This window comes from Mercenaria mercenaria, chromosome 1, assembly GCF_021730395.1.
Source record: "Mercenaria mercenaria strain notata chromosome 1, MADL_Memer_1, whole genome shotgun sequence".
In the NCBI taxonomy this organism is placed as follows: domain Eukaryota; kingdom Metazoa; phylum Mollusca; class Bivalvia; order Venerida; family Veneridae; genus Mercenaria; species Mercenaria mercenaria.
The window spans coordinates 88,869,837-88,891,420 of NC_069361.1; the positions used below are offsets into that span (position 1 = coordinate 88,869,837).

The window sequence follows — 21,584 nt, forward strand, 5'->3', positions numbered from 1 at the left end:
TACAGGACCATTTTATTCTGATACGATATGAATGACATACTGCATGACAAATATGATCAACAAGTAAAATGTAAATCTGCTCTTGTATAATATAAATGCAATACTTTGCATAATAAATAGTTTGTTATTGTGTAGTTTTATTATTACAAACACCTTCTTTAAGACCGTTTTATAATTACATATCATGTCATCCTTATATAAAACAAATCCTCCAAGAAATAATATGTAAAGGGTAGATAATCCGGAAGCACAGAGCATCCCCAAACACAGCCATAAAGCCATGCATAGCAAAATAAGCCAGCAACAAAAAGAAACTGTAACAGAAAATTATAGCAGACGGTTGCTTAAAAACAATACTTTACTGAAAATTCATATCGAAATTTTCCATGTATTTGAAAAACACGTGCGACGTCCAGAAAACAAGAGAATGTGGCTCTGAAAATTTGTATATCAAGGAACTTTGAATCCCTTTGCAATGAAGAATACACTAGAATTAAACATACTTTACCAGTGCGGTTCGATGAACCACACTTCAAAACACACAAAGTGCTTATCACTATTTGTGTGTGGTAAAAATCATTCGAAATCAGATCGTATAGTGGTTAGTACTTCGCGTTGTGGCCGCGACAACCCAGGTTCGAATCCTGGTCACGGCATGCCTGTGATCGTCGCAGTCTCGGCACTGCTGAGCACATTTTTTGTTTTGTTTTGTACACAGACAGATAGCGAATTTTAACTACGATTTATATTTTACAACTTGGTTACAGATTGTCACTGTTTCGGAATTCCTGAGAAATTATTTTTTGTAAAACGAAAGCTGTTTTGTTCCCTAATAGGAATAAGAACTATACTTTTACTTTCCAATCATTCAGTGAGAATATTTCCGCTGTTACTATAGGATTATATGAGATATTTTCATGAGTAAGATGTGTACCGTCTATAGTTTCATTTAGCTAAAATCACTGGACGAGTGTAAGTAAGTACAAGTCTTCTCTTTACTTACAAATGAACCAAAACAAAACACGAACTAAATTTCGCCCTTGTAGCTACATATGCGCTGTCTACAGGACCATTTTATTCTGATACGATATGAATGACATACTGCATGACAAATATGGTCAACAAGTAAAATGTAAATCTGTTCTGGTATCATATAAATGCAATACTTTGCATAATAAATAGTTTGTTATTGTGTAGTTTTATTATTACAAACACCTTCTTTAAGACCGTTTTATAATTACATACCATATCATTCTTATAAAAAAAAATCCTCCAAGAAATAAAATGTAAGGGTAGCTTATCCGGAAGCACAGAGCATCCCCAAACATAGCCATAGAGCCATGCATCGCAAAGTAGGTCAGCAACAAAAAGAAACTGTAACGGAAAATTATAGCAGACAATTGCTTCAAAACAATACTTTACTGAAAATTCATATCGAAATTTTCCATGTACATGTATTTTGAAAACACAACGTCCAGAAAATAAGAGAATGTGGCTCTGAAAATTAGTATATCAAGGAACGTTGAATCCCTTTGCAATGAAGTCTTTAAGACCGTTTTATAATTACATACCATATCATTCTTATAAAAAAAAATCCTCCAAGAAATAAAATGTAAGGGTAGCTTATCCGGAAGCACAGAGCATCCCAAACATAGCCATAGAGCCATGCATCGCAAAGTAGGTCAGCAACAAAAAGAAACTGTAACGGAAAATTATAGCAGACAATTGCTTCAAAACAATACTTTACTGAAAATTCATATCGAAATTTTCCATGTACATGTATTTTGAAAACACAACGTCCAGAAAATAAGAGAATGTGGCTCTGAAAATTAGTATATCAAGGAACGTTGAATCCCTTTGCAATGAAGAATACACTATAATTAAACATACTTCACTTCAAAACACACAAAGTGCTTATCACTATTTGTGTGTGGTAAAAATCATTCGACATCAGCTCAGTGCGCTTAGCCGTGATCGTATAGTGGTTAGTACTTCGCGTTGTGGCCGCGACAACCCAGGTTCGAATCCTGGTCACGGCATGCCTGTGATCGTCGCAGTCTCGGCACTGCTGAGCACATTTTTTGTTTTGTTTTGTACACAGACAGATAGCGAATTTTAACTACGATTTATATTTTACAACTTGGTTACAGATTGTCACTGTTTCGGAATTCCTGAGAAATTATTTTTTGTAAAACGAAAGCTGTTTTGTTCCCTAATAGGAATAAGAACTATACTTTTACTTTCCAATCATTCAGTGAGAATATTTCCGCTGTTACTATAGGATTATATGAGATATTTTCATGAGTAAGATGTGTACCGTCTATAGTTTCATTTAGCTAAAATCACTGGACGAGTGTAAGTAAGTACAAGTCTTCTCTTTACTTACAAATGAACCAAAACAAAACACGAACTAAATTTCGCCCTTGTAGCTACATGCGCTGTCTACAGGACCATTTTATTCTGATACGATATGAATGACATACTGCATGACAAATATGGTCAACAAGTAAAATGTAAATCTGTTCTGGTATCATATAAATGCAATACTTTGCATAATAAATAGTTTGTTATTGTGTAGTTTTATTATTACAAACACCTTCTTTAAGACCGTTTTATAATTACATACCATATCATTCTTATAAAAAAAATCCTCCAAGAAATAAAATGTAAGGGTAGCTTATCCGGAAGCACAGAGCATCCCCAAACATAGCCATAGAGCCATGCATCGCAAAGTAGGTCAGCAACAAAAAGAAACTGTAACGGAAAATTATAGCAGACAATTGCTTCAAAACAATACTTTACTGAAAATTCATATCGAAATTTTCCATGTACATGTATTTTGAAAACACAACGTCCAGAAAATAAGAGAATGTGGCTCTGAAAATTAGTATATCAAGGAACGTTGAATCCCTTTGCAATGAAGGATACACTATAATTAAACATACTTTACCAGTGCGGTTCGATGAACCACACTTCAAAACACACAAAGTGCTTATCACTATTTGTGTGTGGTAAAAATCATTCGACATCAGCTCAGTGCGCTTAGCCGTGATCGTATAGTGGTTAGTACTTCGCGTTGTGGCCGCGACAACCCAGGTTCGAATCCTGGTCACGGCATGTCTGTGATCGTCGCAGTCTCGGCACCGCTGAGCACATTTTTTGTTTTGTTTTGTACACGGACAGATAGCGAATTTTAACTACGATTTATATTTTACAACTTGGTTACAGATTGTCACTGTTTCGGAATTCCTGAGAAATTATTTTTTGTAAAACGAAAGCTGTTTTGTTCCCTAATAGGAATAAGAACTATACTTTTACTTTCCAATCATTCAGTGAGAATATTACCGCTGTTACTATAGGATTATATGAGATATTTTCATGAGTAAGATGTGTACCGTCTATAGTTTCATTTAGCTAAAATCACTGGACGAGTGTAAGTAAGTACAAATCTTCTCTTTACTTACAAATGAACCAAAACAAAACACGAACTAAATTTCGCCCTTGTAGCTACATGCGCTGTCTACAGGACCATTTTATTCTGATACGATATGAATGACATACTGCATGACAAATATGGTCAACAAGTAAAATGTAAATCTGTTCTGGTATCATATAAATGCAATACTTTGCATAATAAATAGTTTGTTATTGTGTAGTTTTATTATTACAAACACCTTCTTTAAGACCGTTTTATAATTACATACCATATCATTCTTATAAAAAAAAATCCTCCAAGAAATAAAATGTAAGGGTAGCTTATCCGGAAGCACAGAGCATCCCCAAACATAGCCATAGAGCCATGCATCGCAAAGTAGGTCAGCAACAAAAAGAAACTGTAACGGAAAATTATAGCAGACAATTGCTTCAAAACAATACTTTACTGAAAATTCATATCGAAATTTTCCATGTACATGTATTTTGAAAACACAACGTCCAGAAAACAAGAGAATGTGGCTCTGAAAATTAGTATATCAAGGAACGTTGAATCCCTTTGCAATGAAGAATACACTATAATTAAACATACTTTACCAGTGCGGTTCGATAAACCACACTACAAAACACACAAAGTGCTTATCACTATTTGTGTGTGGTAAAAATCGTTAGACATCAGTTCAATGCGCTTAGCCGTGATCGTATAGTGGTTAGTACTTCGCGTTGTGGCCGCGACAACCCAGGTTCGAATCCTGGTCACGGCATGCCTGAGATCGTCGCAGTCTCGGCACTGCTGAGGACATTTTTTGTTCTGTTTTGTACACAGATAGTGAATTTTAATTACGATTTATATTTAAGAACGTGATTACAGATTGTTACTGTTTCGGAATTCCTGAGCAATTATTTTCTTTTCACGTTAAAATGAAAGCTGTTTTGTTCCCTAATAGGAATAAGAACTATACTTTTACTTTCCAATCATTCAGTGAGAATATTTCCGCTGTTACTATAGGATTATATGAGATATTTTCATCAGTAAGATGTGTACCGGCTATAGTTTCATTTAGCTAAAATCACTGGACGAGTGTAAGTAAGTACATGTCTTCTCTTTACTTATAAAAAAACACACACACAAACTAAATTTCGCCCTTGTAGCTGTGCGCTGTCTACAGGACCATTTTATTCTGATACGATATGAATGACATACTGCATGACAAATATGGTCAACAAGTAAAATGTAAATCTGCTCTTGTATAATACAAATGCAATACTTTGCATAATAAATAGTTTGTTATTGTGTAGTGTTATTATTACAATCACCTTCTTTAAGACCGTTTTATAATTACATATCATGTCATTCTTATATAAAAAAAAAACCCTCCAAGAAAAAAAAATGTAAAGGTAGCTTATCCGGAAGCACAGAGCATCCCCAAAGACAGCCATAGAGACATGCATAGCAAAGTAGGTCAGCAACAAAAAGAAACTGTAACAGAAAATTATAGCAGACAGTTGCTCCGAAACAATACTTTACTAAAAATTCATATCGGAATTTTCCATGTATTTGAAAAACACGGCGTTCAGAAAACAAGAAGGAACTTTGAATCCCTTTGCAATGAAGAATACACTATAATTAAACATACTTTACCAGTGCGGTTCGATGAACCACACTTCAAAACACACAAAGTGCTTATCACTATTTGTGTGCGGTAAAAATCATTCGACATCAGCTCAGTGCGCTTAGCCGTGATCGTATAGTGGTTAGTACTTCGCGTTGTGGCCGCGACAACCCAGGTTCGAATCCTGGTCACGGCATGCCTGTGACCGTCGCAGTCTCGGCACTGCTGAGCATATTTTTTGTTCTGTTTTGTACACAAACAGATAGTGAATTTTAACTATAATTTATATTTAAGAACGTGATTACAGATTGTTACTGTTTCGGAATTCCTGAGCAATTATTTTCTTTTCACGTTAAAATGAAAGCTGTTTTGTTCCCTAACAGGAATAAGAACTATACTTTTACTTTCCAATCATTCAGTGAGAATATTTCCGCTGTTACTATAGGATTATATGAGATATTTTCATCAGTAAGATGTGTACCGTCTATAGTTTCATTTAGCTAAAATCACTGGACGAGTGTAAGTAAGTACATGCCTTCTTTCTACTTATAAAAAAAAACACACACACACACACAAACTAAATTTCGCCCTTGTAGCTGTGCGCTGTCTACAGGACCATTTTATTCTGATACGATATGAATGACATACTGCATGACAAATATGGTCAACAAGTAAAATGTAAATCTGCTCTTGTATAATATAAATGCAATACTTTGCATAACAAATAGTTTGTTATTGTGTAGTTTTATTATTACAAACACCTTCTTTTAGACCGTTTTATAATTACATATCATGCCATTCTTATATAAAACAAATCCTCCAAGAAATAAAATGTAAGGGTAGATAATCCGGAAGCACAGAGCATTCCCAAACACAGCCATAGAGCCATGCATAGCAAAGTAGGCCAACAACAAATAGAAACTGTAACGGAATATTATAGCAGACGGTACTTTACTCAAAATTCATATCGAAATTTTCCATCTATTTGAAAAACACGTGCGACGTCCAGAAAACAAGAGAATGTGGCTCTGAAAATTAGTATATCAAGGAAATTTGAATCCCTCTGCAATGAAGAATACACTATAATTAAACATACTTTACCAGTATGGTTCGATAAACCACAATACAAAACACACAAAGTGCTTATCACTATTTGTGTGTGGTAAAAATCATTCGACCTCAGCTCAGTGCGCTTAGCCGTGATCGTATAGTGGTTAGTACTTCGCGTTGTGGCCGCGACAACCCAGGTTCGAATCCTGGTCACGGCATGCCTGTGATCGTTCAGTCTCGACACTGCTGAGCACATTTTTGTTCTGTTTTGTACACAAACAGATAGCGAATTTTAACTGCGATTTATATTTTACAACGTGGTTACAGATTGTCGCAGTTTCGGCATTCCTGAGAAATTATTTTTTTTGTAAAACGAAAGCTGTTTTGTTCCCTAATATGAATAAGAACAATACTTTTACTTTCCAATCATTCAGTGAGAATATTACCGCTGTTACTATAGGATTATATGAGATATTTTCATCAGTAAGATGTGTACCGTCTATAGTTTCATTTAGCTAAAATCACTGGACGAGTGTAAGTAAGTACAAATCTTCTCTTTACTTATAAATAAACCAAAACAAAACACAACTAAATTTCGCCCTCGTAGCTGTGCGCTGTCTACGGGACCGTTTTATTCTGATACGATATGAATGACATACTCCATGACAAATATGATCAACAAGTAAAATGTAAATCTGCTCTTGTATAATATAAATGCAATACTTTGCATAATAAATAGTTTGTTATTGTGTAGTCACCTTCTTTAAGACCGTTTTATAATTACATATCATGTCATTCTTATATAAAAAAAATCCTCCAAGAAATAAAATGTAAGGGTAGATAATCCGGAAGCACAGAGCATTCCCAAACACAGCCATAGAACCATGCATAGCAAAGTAGGCCAACAAAAAAAGAAACTGTAACGGAAAGTTAGAGCAGACGTTGCTTGAAAACAATACTAAGTGCTTTACTTAAATTTCATATCGGAATTTTCCATGTATTTGAAAAGCATGACGTCCAGAAAACAAGAGAATGTGGCTCTGAAAATATGTATATGATATCAAGGAACTTTGAATCCCTTTGCAATGAAGTATACACTATAATTAAACATACTTTACCAGTGCGGTTCGATAAACCACACTACAAAACACACAAAGTGCTTATCACTATTTGTGTGTGGTAAAAATCATTCGACATCAGCTCAGTGCGCTTAGCCGTGATCGTATAGTGGTTAGTACTTCGCGTTGTGGCCGCGACAACCCAGGTTCGAATCCTGGTCACGGCATGCCTGTGATCGTCGCAGTCTCGGCACTGCTGAGCATATTTTTTGTTCTGTTTTGTACACAGACGGTGAATTTTAACTACGATTTATATTTAAGAACGTGATTACAGATTGTCACTGTTTCGGCATTCCTGAGCAATTATTTTCTTTTGTAAAATGAAAGCTGTTTTGTTCCCTAACAGGAATAAGAACTATACTTTTACTTTCCAATCATTCAGTGAGAATATTTCCGCTGTTACTATAGGATTACATGAAATATTTTCACGAGTAAGCATATTTTTTGCTCTGTTTCGTACACAAACAGAAAACGAATTTTAGCTAAGATTTATGTTTGATAACGTGATAACAGATTGCTGCATTGGAATTTTCCATGTCGTTGAAAAACACAATGTCTAGAAAAGAACAGACTGTGGCTCTGAAAACCTGAGTCGAAATGACGATTCAGTGCTTTTGTCACTGGTGTACGTGCGTGCGTGTGGACTTTACACATGAAATTTTTTTATTGTAACGCGAAACTTCTTCATGTAGAAACATAAGTATTCAATTCCTTATAAAAAGCTTTATTTTGTATATTATTGAACTTTTAATTTATTTTGAGCTAATTGAAATATACACCATAGCTAGCAATTATCTACAACACCTATGAATTGTAACATACGCTTACTTTTCAGTTTTAATCACGAAAACAAACCTCATTATGTAAAAGCAGAAGTATTCACGTTCTTAAAAATCGTACCAATGTATATTTCTATATTAAGAAACTTGCCAAAGGAAGTGCACGCTAGGACAAAATATCTACAACACCTATTACTGTTCTCGTTGGTTGATTACCAGTCACGGCGGTCCTTTCTCGCTATACTCTAAAATGCGGGAAAGACAAATTCAAATCAATGTGCTTATCGCTTTAATCGTGATCGTATAGCGGCCGGTACTTCGCGTTGTGGCCGCAATAACCAATGTTCGAATCCTGGTCACGGCATGCATGTTATCGAAACAGTCTTGGCACTTGTGCGCATATCTTTTCTTCTGTGTTTCTCCCGGGACAGGAAAAGAATTACTTTTTTTTACTTTTAAATTATTCCATGAGTACATTACCGCTGTTAAATCAGTTTAGGATTATATTCACTGTGATCGTATTGTGGTTAGTACTTCGCGTTGTGGCCCCGACAACCCAGGTTCGAATCCTGGTCACGGTATGCCTGTGATCGTCGCAGTTTCGGCACTTCTGAGCATGCATTTTGTCCTGTTTTGTTCATAAACAGATAAAGGGCTTTATTTTTACTTTCAAATGATTCAGTGAGGATACTAATAAATCAGTAAAGGAGTATACTGCGAGTAAGACGTGTATCATGCTTTTATTTTTTTGTTTTAAGACTTCTTTTTTATTAAAATGTTAGATAAGTGCACTGTCAAGTAACTTTCCAAACTGAGTTATGATCGTATAATGGTTTATACTTCACGGTGTGGCCGCGATAACCCTGGTTTCAATCCTGATCACAGCATGGCTGTGATCGTCGCAATGTAGAATGAAAGTTCTGTTTTGTTCCCGGACCACAACAAGAAATATATTTTTACTTTCAAATCAGTCATCCAGTTAGAATATTACCGCTGTTAGTATAGGATTATGCTTTAGTTTTTGTTTTAGCTCATGAATATTATGTTTTATAATAAGATATTACATGAGTGTATTGTCAGTAACTACGTGCTTACGGCTATTTGCTATACGACATCAGCTCAGCGTGGATAATGGTTAGTTCTTCGCATTGTGGCCACAATAGCCCTGGTTCGAATCCTGGTAACACCATGCCTATCAATGTCGCAGTCTTGACACTGCTGGGTATATATTTTTGTAAGATAAAACTCTGTTTAGAAGTTTCAATTTAGTGTAGCATCTTCCTACACCTCGTTCCTGAGCCGTTAAAACAATTAATATCTTTACTTTTAAATTATACCGTGAGGATTGTTCCAAATTACTAAAGATGTCCTTTAATTATATAAGACGGTTTTTTAACATCCAATAACACGTGTATCATTTGTACTGTAAAATAATCTAATTTCCCTGGGCAGTAAATTTCCTGGTTTTGTTTTAAAAATGGCTATTTCGCGAGAACATTAAAGATTTATTCTGGTTTTTTTATTTTGCGCATGTGTTTATCATAATGTGATACCGTTACTCTTTTCTCCTAGATCACATTGAGACTACAATAATCAAAGTTGACCAAACGCTTATTTATATTTGCCCTAATGACAGAGAGAGAAAAATAAAATAAAAATGGGGTTTAAAAGAAATTCGCCACAATTTCGGATCGCGGATGGTCTTTCACTGGTCTTTACCAGACACAAACCTCCACATATATGACGTAAATATTATACATCTTATCCCAGTTATGTTGATTTTTCGAACAAATATACTTTAAATGTGTCTCCAATATAATAAAATAAATATTGCATTCCTGAGTGGGTGATATCAACAACATCACCTTGGTCGATATTCATATTTCTGGATGTGAACATTTTTCATATCCCTTTTCAGGAATGCCATATTTATATCATAATACATTTCCTAGTAGATTTACATAGCAATCTGACTAAAGTACTTGATCTTCTAAACGAAGATCTGAGAACGACCCATTCACATTCGTCTTCTGTATATTTTGGATTTCCAATATTGCTATATTTATTTTCGCAAATCTATTTTTGTTTGAACCAATCAGACAACTTGTTCGAATGTCAAAGAGTAAGAAAAATTTACGGTTAATCCAGGATTCGAACCCGGGACCTCTCGTTTACAAAGCTAGTGCCCTACCGACTGAGCTAATCGGCTGTCTGACATCTTTTGTCATAAAAATTGTTGATATCAAAACCCAAGGCGTTTTAAAGCTTGCAGGATGTTGTAAGGTAGCTTTTGATTGGCTAGCGGAAGGGTTGTCAGAACGAGGCCATCAATAGCTCGTTGTCAGATCCTATGCGTAGCGTAATAGGAGATGTACTTTAGTCAGATTGATTTACATAGTATCTTTTTTCATAAAACGGTATACAAAATTTATTACCTTTATGAATATATCATTGTGAGAAGAATAAGGAATCCATCATTTAGTAGAATTATCTACATCTTAGTTGAAATAAAAGACTTTTGAAGCTTGTCCGAAAACTTGAAAATTCTAGAAAAGGCTAGTATCTTAGGGTGTTGCTGTTTGTTTGTAGAGTTTTGTAGTTTTTTTCCCGAACTATTTCATTTCTTGAAGATTGTAGATATATATCAAAACAGCAATTCAGTGGAATGAAGTATGAAAAGTCGTTTAGTATACATGTATGTAATACTCGCGTTGTATATGAAATGCTCGTGTAGTATATATAATACTATAATAATAATAATAATAATAATAATAATAATAATAATAATAATAAAAATAATAACTTTGATTTCTGAAGGTGACATACTTAGTGTACAAATACAGATATTTAACAACTTATTTCCAGTATGGTCTTCAACTGATATACATTCACTTATACACACAATCTTACAGTTAATTTATAATTTAACATTTATACAAGAATACACATATCAGAATTACTTACATTTTCTCGACAAACACGTCTCAAATTAAAGAAGTCTTAAATAAACGTAATATAACAATAACTATGTTTTAAAAGAATATCGCGTTGTATATGAAATGCTCGTGTAGTATATATAGTACTCGCGTTGTATATGAAATGCTCGTGTAGTACTAGTATATACAATACTCGCGTTGTATATGAAATACTCGTGTAGTATATACAATACCCGCGTTGTATATGAAATGATCGTGTAGTTTTATATGAAATGCTCGTGTAGTATATACAATACTCGCGTTGTATATGAAATGCTCGTGTAGTTTTATATGAAATGCTCGTGTAGTATATACAATACTCGCGTTTTATATGAAATGCTCGTGTAGTTTTATATGAAATGCTCGTGTAGTTTTATATGAAATGCTCGTGTAGTATATACAATACTCGCGTTGTATATGAAATGCTCGTGTAGTATATACAATACCCGCGTTGTATATGAAATGCTTGTGTAGTATATAAAGTACTCAGTGAAGTATATACAATACTCGCGTTGTATATGAAATGCTCATGTATTAAAGAAAATACTCAGTGAAGCATTGACAATACTCGTGAAGTATAGACAATACTCACATAGTATATACAATACCCGTGTAGTACAGACAATACCCGTGTAGTATAGGCAATACCCGTGTAATATAGACAACACTCATGTAGTATAGACAATACTCGTGTAATATATACAATACTCTTGTAGTATAGACAATAGTCGTGTAATATATACAATAATTGTGTAGTATAGACAATACTCATGTAATATAGACAATACCCGTGTAGTACAGACAATACCCATGTAGTATAGACAATACTCGTGTAGTATATACAAAACTCGTGTAGTATAGACAATACTCGTGTAGTATAGACAATAATCGTGTGGTATATACAATACTCGTGTAGTATAGACAATACTCGTGTAGTATAGACAATAATCGTGTAGTATAGACAATACTCGTGTAGTATAGACAATACTCGTGTAGTATAGACAATAATCGTGTAGTATATACAATACTCGTGTAGTATATACAATAATCGTGTAGCATAGACAATAATCGTGTAGTATAGACAATACTCGTGTAGTATATACAATACTCGTGTAGTATATACAATACTCGTGTAGTACAGACAATACTCGTGTAATATAGACAAAACTCGTGTAGTACAGACAATACTCGTGTAGTATAGACAATACTCGTGTAGTATATACAATAATCTTGTAGTATATAGAATACGCGTACACCTGCTGAGTGTGCAATACAGTATAGTTTATGGGAAGTTAATAGAATGTAACATACTCATGAACATGCCACTTGTTTTAAAAACGACACTGCGTAATAATACATTAAAATATTCGCGTCATGTCCCTTTAACTCTTCACACTTTTTTAAAGGCCCTACTGAAATTTCCAGAATGATGCAAAATATTAATGAAGACAAATCAAAAAGAAATCCGCCCAGAAACGTCCTTCAGAACTTTAAACAACACAAAATGTTATTACATGTACATGATTATTAAATGTTTACTATTCCTTTTTTAAACAATTATATTAACTTTATGTATTGCCTTAATGTCATTTATACATTAATCCCGATTTTAAGACTATTTTTTTCACCTGAATATATATGGCTTAGTAGTTAACGTGATTTACGAACCTGAAAGGTTAGAGCTGGATTAAATACTTGGCTAACACTGTTTGAGAGTGCAATAATCTCTGAAGGTGATAATAGATTATAAATATGGACAATGAGGAGGCCGAATGTTTCGATGTAAGCTTTATAAAAGCAAGAGCAAAAAATATTGTTGAAAGTAATATTTTGTGTAAACAGCTTAAAAGTATAGATAGGCAGTGTCGCCGAAGCGTTAGTAGAATAGAAAGTGAACTCCGCGAAGAAAGACGATTTGCTTTCAGACTCAAGAGGGAAGTAAAAGAGTATAGGATAAAAGACAAAGACAGGAGGGATAGAGCTGAAGAAAAAAATGGAGCAATGGAACAGCATAGGAGAACTGTTTTAGGAAAACAAACGAAAACTATGTTGGATGTTAATAATCCACCGAATAGAGATACTAATGATCATGAGGAAGAAATGTCCGTGATGGGCCAGGGAATGAGAAAGGAATCTGAATGTCAACCTAAAATGTTCTTCTGGTCACAAGATTCATCTACTAAATTACCAGTGGTGACTAGTTTCTATGGATACAGATTGAGTTTGCAGAGGTCAATGACGGAGGTTAAACTACTGGGTCAGCAGATGTATCCAGAGGTTAAGCGTGAAACGCAATCGGCTGATCCTTTCGTTGCCAGAAGTATGGGCATCTCAGACATGCGTCGAGCTAAAACTAGCGCCATGCCTAGTAACGGTTTGTCTGATAACTGTTTTGATGAGGATTTCTGTTACGATGCTTTGAAACGAGCTCCTCCGCCATCAAGGGAGAATACTAATATAAGTGAAATAAGAGCAGTAAGTGGCATGCAAACTAGAAACAATAGTTCCCTTAATGCTACAGACATAAGGACAAGACCAAACACATTAACAAATGAGACAAAACGAAATGAGAAGTTAATTGATGAAGCTGAAACGAAAGAGTTCGAGAAGGTTAGTGCACTTGATTCAAATGTCAGGGAAAAGTCGTTTACAAATGAAGGTTTATACAGAACATTTCCTAAAGTGCAGGATACTCATACTGAAAAATCTTCACCAGAAAATATCAATCTTGATATGAAACAAGCAGAAAGTCCCAGTTTACCTCATCTTGGCCAGCGTTCTGTAGGAACAGCAAAGGGCAGTGTAAGGCCACCAAGGAGAAGGGCTACTAAGTTAAATATCAAGACCAGGGCAGAGGCAACGAAACAATATCAGTCAGTAGTAATGAAAAAACCTATAGAAAAACCGAAGGTACTCACTGAGCTCGAACAAACGTACAGCCATATCCCCAGCCTGATGAACGAAATCAACAAGATGCAGACGACAATCGAGTTTCTACCAAAAGCTAAAACTGGACACTATTCCAAGTCTGCTTTTGGAATAAGTATGCAAAGTGCTATTTCAAAGAAGGTGCTAAATAACACTGCATTACCTGCAGCATTTAGAAAAAATAATAACACTATGCTAAAACACTACGGTGGACCGTTTATGGAAGTAAGAGCCACTAAAATTACAAATGAGGCGGAACCTGTGTTGGCAAAATGATTCACTTGGCAGTGCTTTTTGTACGTATATATTTATAAAAAGATCTTGAAATACTTTTATATGTGCTAAGAAATAGAAGAAAAACATATAGTGCTGAAACAGTTATAAGCAGGAACATAATATACGAACCTGTCTATAAATACTTTGCTAATACTTACATGTGCTCTATCATTATATGATTGTCTTTATTCGGAAGTATTCTTCATTTCCGGTTGCCTGTGTTCTTTAAAAAAAATGGATAGCACAAAATGTTCGCATATTACTATATATTTTGTGTAAGAAAATAATTAAGTCCGAGGAAGCGAGTTTCTGAAAACATGAAACGGATATTTGTGAAGCATAGAGATTTATTTGCTGAATATTGTATTTTGTCGTGCTTTTTAAAAACATTCATATTTTAAATAACAAGTTCATAAATACGATGTATACGGGTGATGAAAACTTAATGCTTTTTTCTGCTATAAATATGTGAAAATGTATCTTTGAAACTGAAGTCGTAGGTAAAATTTAAAGTGTATTCAAGTATGGTTAACATAATTTTCAACTCGTTAATAACAAGCGTAAATTAAAAAAAAAACAGCTTTAAAGCTTTTTTCCTCAGTATTAAAATTGCAGTTTACGATTCTGAAACATTACAAAAGTAATTGTGCTTTTTTGAGAAAAAAAAAGTTCTTAAGTGAGAATGCGATGGAATAAAGTAAGTTAAATACTTTAATCTATTTTAAAAACATGAAAGTCATAAAGACTTTTATTTGTTAACTTGTTTTTGAGATTAAAAAGTAACAGATTTAAAATCCGCGAGGCTAATGTGGGTTTAAACTGGCAGGGATTAGTGTTTAAATGGTCAAGTGGTTGGTATACATTCATATACGGTAAACTTACGTTGTAGATACTTAAAAGTATATTACTTACTGCTAATGCACGAAGCACCTGTTAGCACAGACGTGTCGTAAACACACTGGTCATAGCTTTCGTAGAAGCGGTGGTTCCAACGCCGTGGCGGTGGAGGATTCGTCGTGGAAACGGTTGATAAATATGACAGGGTGAATGTATTTCCCATGTCATCAGTAAGTTTTCTAATGAGAAAGCCTATATCTTACCTTTTCACATTTGGCTGGAAACAACAAGGGAGACAGGAGCCCACATACGTGCTTTTCACGTTTGTTCAGTGCAATTTCTTTGTCATTAATGTAAACACTTCTGTACAGTTTGAAGAGAGACTGCTGATTTTATAATATTTCGATTTTACAAAACGATCCTGATTACATTTGCATCATAGCGTAAGTATGACTATATCAGACACAATCCTCGTAATCGGTACAGGTAATACATAACAAGTTTTAAAGAGTAACCCCATAGTACAACATTCAGAATAAACCAATCCAAGTTTTAAGAAAATGGCATCAACATAAATATTTATAGCATTATTTATTGTGTTTCTGATATTCTTTGTAATAATTCCCTTTGGAAATCGAAAGTTAAAACATAACTGAATTTTTATTTTCTTACTGCAATATATATTTGTGATATTCATATAGCAGAGACACATTGTGCCAGTGACGGAGCAACCTTTCTTACAATCAGCACAAAATAGCATACTGTATTCTTGATGGTTATTATACACGAGTTGCATAAAAATTGAGAAATACAATCACTGACCTTGTGTTAACACTAAAGATACCTTTTTAAATTTAGCAGTATGCTAAGTACTTGGTGTAATTAGTTAAATTCAGGCCACACTTTATTTCTACTGTATGTAGAGGATATTTGTTTGTTTCAGTGTAAGACCGGAATATATTTTTCACCGAGTGAACATCATATGCATTATTTTCGAGAGTGAAAACGTTAATTATGGTATTCATGAGTGAACGTTTGAACCAGTGAAAATATCATTTTATTTCACTGATAATGTTCAGTATTTCACTGATAATGTTCAGTATTTCACTGAAAAGCATAAAATAAAAGGACACTGGCAATAGCTTTCGCAGAAGCGTTGGTTCCGTCGCCGCGGCGGTAGAGAATTCGACGCAGAAATGGTGGATAAGTACATGTATAGCTGGGAGAATGTATTTTCTCTGTTATCTGTAAGTTTTCTAATGAGTTTATCCTATTTGTTCACATTTCACTGGGAATAGCAAGTGTGACAGGAGCCAACATATGTACTCTTCCAGTCATTGCAATTCCTTGCCATCAATGCATTCAGTTCTGTACAGTATGATAAGGGACTGCTAATTTTGTAGAATTTTGATTAAAATTGTAGATTTTTGTACAAAACGACCCCTGATTACGTTTGCATCATAGCGTAAGTATGACACTATCAAAAACAATCATTTCCTCGTAATCGGTGAATTGTCAATGCAGGTATATAAAATAATTGACCAAAAATGATTCCAACGCAGTGAGCGTAGGTAGACCTGTACAGTTGCAACGCATGTTTATTTCATTTATCTTATATAAAGATGTTTACTTTGCTGTGTTTAAAAAAAAAAGGTTTACAAGATACAGAAAAAAGACAGATTAAATAAAAAAGGAACAAATCAGTATTAATACATACTGATGAAGTAGATAAAAAACGTAAACTCTAGAAAGCTTTGTACTATAGCTGTATTATACCAGTATTACCAGAATGATTTTCATGCGGGGGAACAAGTAGGACACTTTTTAACATTGCCCTACTTGATGATCGTTAAAACAAAATATTTCCAGATGCTTCAGCACCTTTTTTTCTGACAAATACACAGTTTATACTCGTCTATGCAGTTCTTGTTTAAATGTTATGTTGATTAAAAATATACTGATCCAAAATGATTTTCTGCAATAGTATGCATCATTTAAAAGCTTTCATACGGACCTGAACAAATTCCTGAAAACAAAAGAAAATTATTTTTTTGAGCGGAAAAAGGGGGTCATAATTATGACTGAATGCAATTCAATGTGAATATACATGTCTGTGTTCACAAACGTCATGTTCGGGAAGATTTGAAAACAGAAATATAGAAATAAAAGAAATATAGAAGTTAGATAAGAATTTTGTTAAGACATAAGTTCAAAATCAGATAAAGTATTTAGGTTTAAATCGGCATATTCAATTTAATGACACCATGCATACTCTTATGCACCGAGCCTTTTTTGCAAACAAGAGAAAAAATGAGTTTGCTTCCGAACGGGAAACAAGTTACTATATTTAAACACAAGTTTCAGGTTCGGGAAAAACATAAATTGATTTCCCGAATGGGAAGTTTCCCCTACTCTGCAATGGTGAATATTTATGTATAAAAAAGGTAAAAAAAATTACCAAAAATCTTTTGTCACGATGCCTCCAGTGTGACCTTGACCTTACGATTGAGGTCTGGGTCTTACATGTGACAAATCAATTTGCAATGGTGATTGTTTATGCCAATTACCTTGAAAAGCCATCTTTGCAAACTAGACGAATAAAATGGCCTTTTAACTTTGACCTGTAAGTGTGACCTTGACCTTTGAGACAGAGGCCTGGGTCTAGCACTTGACGTATCATCTCATTAACGGAAACACTTGTGCCAAGTGATTTTGAAATCTCCTGATAAAGAAGAATTATGGACCGGACATGAAATAGACCCTCTTACCCTTTTCTTGACCTCTGAGCTAGGACTTGGAGACTTAAGGCTACGTCGTCACATTAGTGCCAAGTAATTTCAAAATTTCTTGATGAATGGCAGTTATGGATCGGACACGAAATAGACCCTGTTAACCTTCAACCTCGAAGTGTGACTTTGACCTTGGAGCTCGGATGTCGTCTCAATATGGGGAACATTTGTGCCATGTTATAATGTCTTCACGGATGACAGAGTTGTGGACCGGACACAAAGTGTGACGTGCGGACAAAGAGACGAACTGTTGGACAAACGGATGCAGCCAGTTACTATCTTTTATTTTTTTCTTCGAAAAAATGTGGGAGACAAAAAAGGAGCATAACAAAATACTAGTCAGAGTTATCGGACATGCACCTTTCACATGTTTTATCCACCTCAATATCTTGTATAAAGTAGAGTTGACTTTAGAGAGATCAATTTGTATGCCAAACTTCTACCAAGATCGAACTTGGTGGATAACTTTTGGTAAAATTTGTGTAAGAGTTATGGGACTTGATGTCGTAACATTGAGTTATTACCTAAAAGATGTGTTTTAAAAGGTAGTTGGTTAAAAACTCGGTAAAAAAAGAAGCATATACAGTTGCGCATCCTATCACACTAATGAAGCAAGTTTCAATTGAAATCGTAAGTAATGAAGAAAATATTGGTCTTTATATAAAAACCTTTACCAAAATTTCTAAGTTAAAAAGAGGCACGATTCTGGGAATCTTGAAGGCAGAGTTAAGCATCTACATTGTCACTATGAGGAAGTATGGCAGGTTTCCATTGAATATCTAAAGTAATGAAGATTTTGGACTTCATGAAAACTGTCATCAAAATTTCTAAGATAAAAAGAGGCATACTACTATAGGTCGAGTTACGCATTTGTTACACTAACATACACTGTCACTATGACCATACAGTGGGTTTTAATTGAATTTTTAAGTAATGAAGAAGATTTTGGACTTTATAAAAACTTTAATTTGTAAATAAACAAGAGCTGTCCGTAAGACAGCGCGCTCCACTATTCGGCGATTTGACAGTAAAATGAATATATGTCTCAATAAGAGACCTCTACTTTAAAGGAAGATACACCAAGGGGCATAATTCTGTCAAGAACACAAACTAGAGTTATTGGGATTGTTACCACAATATATATTTTGAGTTTCAAGTTATAACCTTATATAGTATCAAAGTTATGTCAAGAAAACGAAGTGTCAAAAAATTTATGTATGAAAAGGGGCATAATTTGGTCAAAAATACAAATCAGAGTTATGGGGATTGTTACCACTCATGCAGATGATGATGATAAAGATAAATTTCAAGTGTCAAGTCTTTATCTTATATTGTACTAAAGTAACATCAAGAAAGCAAAGATTGCCAAAAATTGTAAGTATGAAAGGGGCATAATTCTGTCAAAAATACAGCTAGAGTTATGGGGATTGTAACACATATTACCGGTATAAAGAAATAATTTTAATTTCAAGTCATTATCTATTAAAGAACCAAAGATATGTCTATAAACAAAGCTTTCAAAAACATTTAACATGAAAATAATTCCAAGTATAACAACTTTGTGACCTTGACCTTGGGTATAATGGGCCCATCCCCTGCACATACTTTGTTTGTATGCTGGACAATGTTTATGTGAACTTACAGTAAGATATAAGCAATAGTAACAAAGATATGACAGAAAAAAAAGGTTGCCGAAAAACTTTAACCTTAAAAATAACCTAAGTATAACACCTTGATGACCTTGACCTTGGGTATAATGGGCCCAACCCCTGCACATACTTTGTTTGTATGCTGGACAATGTTCATGTGAAGTTACAGTAAGATAAAAGCAATAGTAACAAAGATATTACAGAAAAACAAAGGTTGCCTAAAAAACTTTAACCTTAAAAATAACCAAAGTATAACACCTTGGTGACCTTGACCTTTGGTATAATGGGTCCTGCCCCTGCACATACTTTGTTTGTATGCTGGACAATGTTTATGTGAACTTACAGTAAGATATAAGCAATAGGAACAAAGATATGACACAAAAACAAAGGTTGCCGAAAAACTTTTAACCTTGAAAATAATCGAAGTATAACACCTTGGTGACCTTGACCTTGGGTATAATGGGCCCAGCCCCTGCATATACTTTGTTTGTATGCTGGACAATGTTTATGTGAAGTTACAGTAAGATATAAGCAATAGTAACAAAGATGTGACAGAAAAACAAAGGTTGCCGAAAAACTTTAACCAAGAAAGTTCACACCGATGCCAACGCCGGGGCGAGTAGAATAGCCCCCCTATTCTCCCAATAGTGGAGCTAAAAAGGGGCATAATTCTAAAAATTCTGCAAGTAGAGTTACGAATATTCTGATACTAATTTATATTGTCATTATGAGTAAGTACAGCAGGTTTCAGTTGAATACCTTGACTTTATCAAAAATTTTAACAAAAAAATCTAAGTTAAAAAGGGGCATTATTCTGTCAAAATTCAATCAGAGTTATGGGGATTGTTTCTTCTGGTGTAGATTTTGATAGTGAATAAGTATTTTAAGTTTCAAGTCAATAGCTTTGACAGTAATAGAGATATTTGACTTTATCAAAAACTTTAACCAAAAATTCTAAGTTAAAAAGGGGCACAATTCTGTCAAAATTCAAACCAGAGTTATGGGGACTGTTTCTCCTGGTGTAGACTTTGATAGTAAATACCTATTTTAAGTTTCAAGTCAATAGCTTTGATAGTAACAGAGATATTTGACTTTATCAAAAACTTTAACCAATGCCGACGCCGACACCGGGGCGAGTGCAATAGCTCTACATTTTCTTCGAAAAGTCAAGCTAAAAATTGGTGCCTGAGTTATGCACCTTGTGTCCTATGATGTGGGTGATAAGGTGGAACAACTATTTTAAGTTTGAATCAAATCCATTTAGTAATAACTGAGATAGAGTGATAGTGCACCAAAACTTTAACCTGAAATTCTAAGTAAAAGTGGGGGATAATTCATTAAATATTGGTACCAGAGTTATGGACCTTGTGTCATATGATGAGGGAGATGATGTGGAACAACTGCTTTCACTTTGAATCAAATCCATTTAGTAATAATTAAGAGAGTGAAAGTGCATCAAAACTTTAACCTGAAATTCTAAGTAAAAAAGGGGGATAATTCATGAAATATTTGTGTGAGAGTTATAGCCCTTGTGCCTATGATGTGGGTGATGATGAGGAATAACTATTGTAAGTTTGAAACAAATCCATCAAGTAATTACAGAGATAAGGAGAAACAAAAGCTCATAGAACACGAAATGCCCCCCTTGATGCATTCAGTAATTGCACAAGGAACAGAAATTATTTGGTCATTGTATACAAAAGTTCTACTGTTCTGGGTAAATGTGACCTTGACCTTGAAATAAATAAAGGTCACTTGCTGGTCATGATCAACCTCCCTATTAAGTTTCATGATCCTAGGCACAAGCATTCTTAAGTTATCATCCAGAAACCTTTTAACTGTTCTGGGTCATTGTGACCTTGATCTTAGATCTACTGACCTCAACATCAATAGGAGTCATCTGCTGATCATGACCAACTTCCCTATCAAGTTTCATTATCCTAGGCCCAAGCATTCTCAAGTTATTGTCTGGAAACCATATAACTGTTCTGGGTCACTGTGACCTTGACCTTTGACCTACTGACCTCAAAATCAATAGGGGTCATCTGCTGGTCATGATCAACCTCCCCATCAATTTTCATGATCCTAGGCCCAAGTGTTCTTGAGTTATCATTCAGAAACTGTTTAACTGTTCAGGG

General features: G+C 34.6%; 6 non-coding genes across 6 annotated transcripts; all 6 read left to right on the forward strand.

Annotated features, from left to right (window-relative positions):
* The first annotated feature begins 1,967 nt into the window (after positions 1-1,967).
* On the forward strand, positions 1,968-2,039 carry Trnah-gug (transfer RNA histidin (anticodon GUG)). The gene has a single exon. It is a non-coding gene; the product is annotated as a tRNA-His (tRNA).
* A 1,006-nt stretch (positions 2,040-3,045) lies between these two features.
* On the forward strand, positions 3,046-3,117 carry Trnah-gug (transfer RNA histidin (anticodon GUG)). The gene has a single exon. It is a non-coding gene; the product is annotated as a tRNA-His (tRNA).
* Positions 3,118-4,124: 1,007 nt separating this feature from the next.
* Trnah-gug (transfer RNA histidin (anticodon GUG)) lies at positions 4,125-4,196 on the forward strand. The gene has a single exon. It is a non-coding gene; the product is annotated as a tRNA-His (tRNA).
* A 973-nt stretch (positions 4,197-5,169) lies between these two features.
* Positions 5,170-5,241, forward strand: Trnah-gug (transfer RNA histidin (anticodon GUG)). The gene has a single exon. It is a non-coding gene; the product is annotated as a tRNA-His (tRNA).
* Positions 5,242-6,241: 1,000 nt separating this feature from the next.
* Positions 6,242-6,313, forward strand: Trnah-gug (transfer RNA histidin (anticodon GUG)). The gene has a single exon. It is a non-coding gene; the product is annotated as a tRNA-His (tRNA).
* Positions 6,314-7,308: 995 nt separating this feature from the next.
* On the forward strand, positions 7,309-7,380 carry Trnah-gug (transfer RNA histidin (anticodon GUG)). The gene has a single exon. It is a non-coding gene; the product is annotated as a tRNA-His (tRNA).
* The last annotated feature ends 14,204 nt before the right edge of the window (positions 7,381-21,584 follow it).